Raw genomic sequence first — 3,757 nt, 5'->3', positions numbered from 1 at the left:
ATTCATCAGACAAACCAAATATGTATGGTAACAATCCGATCGGTTTTGTCTGAAAAATCGTCGTTTTTGGACTCTTCGCATGAAGAATTAATATCCTTTTCTTGGTTATTTTTCACACACAATGTCTTTATAGTTTGTCAGTAATCTGGAAAAGTGCTGTCAATACCGTCCATAGTGTATCGACATCGTCCAGTTAAGAGACATTTTCCCAGCTTGTAACCACTGACGTAAGCACGATCACATGATCGTTATCTAATTAAAAATCATTCTTAATGTCAAGCGCTTGATTCTTTGACCAGAAAAATGCTGATTTATCAGGTTTTGACCCGCAAAATTGTACAAAACATGTTTTAAGACTAATATTTATTAATTTAATAAAAAAAAAAATTAATAAAAAAAATCGTGTCATGTTTCCTTTAATAAATGTTTTGAACTCAGAAAACTATCAATATAGTACAGATATTTTTATATATAACCCATTAAAAATATTTGCCTGTTAATATTATTTCTCTAATTCTTCGTCAATTTATCCCTTTCTGCACCCATTGTATAAAAAATATTTAATCAACGTGTGATTCGTTTGATCTCAGTTCTTTATTGGTTAAAATCCGATTGTGACGTCGAATTTTCTTGCTTTCCTCTGAATTTCCTATTGTGACGGCATGAACAAAGGCGACCATGCCTGATGACGTCACATAGAAAGAACACATCTTTTTGCAGATCATTCGAAAAGAAGGAATAAATTTGCCTGCGTATTGTTTGAAAATTATTAGAGAAACAGATTCCACCACCAAATCTCGTGTAATACGATATTTATCCACTCTCGACAGTTAAATTTTAAATATTTAAAACGCTCGGCGAGCCTCGCGTTTTAAATTTGAAAATTTAACTGTCTCGAGTGGATAAATATCGTATCACACTCGATGCAGTGGTAGAATCTATATATATAACTGTTATGCTTTTTTATACTTATGTGTATGGCTCTGGTCTGGCTGTGGTTTAAGACCTTAGAATTGAGATGATTATATTCATATTTATATATGATTATCAAAATTATTATTAAAATCATTGTAATAAATTACTTTGATCTTCATGGGCCCTTTAATAGGAATAAAAATAGTTTACCTAACTTATGTATACTGATACTGGTTATATTTTCCATTTATGTTATAACTCGTTTGTACCAAAATTAATCAAGGAGATGTGGGGTGTGCGTCAATGAGACAGCAACCAAAATTCGAAAATTACATAATGTTTTGTGTATTTTTAACTTAATAAACAGTCCCATCACTTAACTATACTTTGGTTGTCTTTTCAGTTATTTAGATGTACAGATTTCATCCAAGGAACGAGTATTCAAATCTTAAACGCCACGTGTCCTGGATCTTGTAATAACGTTACCATTGCAATCTGTACTGGTGGGTTAGTATGTTTGTTTTTTTTTTCAGAACACATCAAAAGGTATTTGTCCAATAACATAAATAAGGTTCCGTAAAATTATATGTTGTTTTATGTGAATTGTGCAAAAATGTTCCCTTCATTAATGGTGTTGCAATAATGTGTTCTTGTGGGTAGGAATGTTTTTAAAACGCTTAGAACACAAAACATCCGCTCATATTGAAAAATGTCACCGTAGATATACTCACTAATGTAAAACTTTACTATTTGACAGAATTTGTGAATTTGTTCTCATTACGTCAATGTAAAAATAGGTAGATTATTGCAAATTACTTCTACTTCAAACGTTTCTGAATACCAATATAAAATTTAAATTGTCAATGGACAAATATCCTCCAAAGTCGAAATGACCCGGTGGTAAGCATCTATATAGCTAGGTCAATGTACGACCTTCAACAATGAGCGACACCCAAATCGTATACAGTCAGATGAACAAGATCACAGTCTACTACAGACTTTCAAAAACGGATGCTCTTTTTATAATAAAGATTGATTGATTGATTGGTGTTTAACGCCACTTTCAGCACTATTGTGCTATTGCGTGGCGGTCAGCTTTTATTGATGGAGGAAGCCGGACTGCCCGGAGAGAACAACCGACATTCGTTAGGTAAACTGACAATCAAAGTCTATTAAGATTGAAACCGAGCCCACCTACCCACCCACCCATCAGTGTTGATAGGCCGGCTAGTGATACAGTATTTCGACTCCTTAGACCACTCAGACACGGAGGTCCCTTTTATGATATTTAAAATATACAGTTTCACTTTAATAGCATAACATATTTAGAAGAAGAATTACTTAAAATGTTATGTCTCTATCATTTTAGGTGTGACAATGCAACCCGCACCTGCTTTTCACCTAAATTCGAACCAAACATTGGCTATAAACATGTGTTTAAATGCAGCGAAAAGGTAGGCATTGTATGTTAATGGTCGACCAATATACTATATATCATAGTAATATTCAGTAGATTTTAGTGAATATAAACATAAGGAAATGTGGTATGATTGTCAATGAGACAACTATCCACCAAAGTTCAAATGAAGTAGATGTAAGCAATTATAGGCAACCGTACGGCCTTCGACAATGAGAAAAACCATACCGTATAGTGGGCTATAAAAGGCCCCGACATGAATTCAATTGAGAAAACTGACGGCCTACTTTATAACAAAACAAGTTTATTTTAGATGTATGATATCTGTTGTCTTCTTTAATGTATCATTATGTGCCAGTCCCAAGTCAGGAGCCTGCAATTCAGTGGTTGTCGTTTGTTGCTTATATCATATTTGTTTTTCGTTTTATTTTGCTTTGTTGTTATTTCATAAACATGTAGAAGTAGGCCGTTAATTGTTTCAAATTTTTCATGTCAGGTCTTTCATATCCGACCACTAGTATACGGTATGGAGTTTTCTCATTTTTGAAGGTCGCACAGTGGCCTATAAATCCTTATATCTACTTCATTTTGTCTCTGGCGGAGAGTTGTGTCATTTGCAATCATGGTCCGAGTACACAGTTATTTCGTAGTGCATTTCTTTTAGACAATAAATGAAAATAAAAAAAATCCCACCTGCGCTTTCTCAATAATATTTTTACAGTGTGTTGTACTACTTTTGGGACAAATTATATCAAAATTATAGAAAACTTCATCGGCTCTAACTCAAAATATGGACAATTCTATGTTAAGGGGGTCTTGAAATCTTTTGACAGCTTCCGAAGTGCTAATTTTTAACCTTTTTCAGCTGGACCAAATCACTACTTTACTTTACAATTCATGACCCAAATTTTTTTACAGTGTAATTTCATCCCCCTACTTGCTATTTGAGGCATAAAACATGAAGGAATACATTTGGAAGGGGTACTAAAAAAATTGGCAAGCAACACACTGTCCACACTAGGGACTTTATTCGTGGACAACGAAAATCAAAGGACGATAACTGTGTACTCGGACCTAATAGGATAGAAAAATTTGGCCAATCTTAATAAAACTTGGTATGACTAAAGCTTAATAAATTATGAGACTGCTGACAAAGTTTCATGGCAATAGGATATATATTATAGACAATATGATAAATTCTATATTCAACTTCGCGTGTTAAATTATGACGTTTAAATTGAAAAATTTCAACTATCAACATTTGGGGCTATAAAAATTAAAATATTGCAAAAAATTACATTTTAAAGGCCTTAATATATGACATATTATGTATTTAAAGCAATAGAATACTCATTTGATTTATCAGACTTATCACAATTATTTAAAAGTCAAATTTATATGAGCCTGTGCCAAAAAATGGAGGTT

Source organism: Mytilus californianus, unplaced genomic scaffold, assembly GCF_021869535.1.
Source record: "Mytilus californianus isolate M0D057914Y unplaced genomic scaffold, xbMytCali1.0.p SCAF_8, whole genome shotgun sequence".
Lineage (NCBI taxonomy): Eukaryota > Metazoa > Mollusca > Bivalvia > Mytilida > Mytilidae > Mytilus > Mytilus californianus.
Note: the sequence above shows the minus strand (reverse complement) of the source record.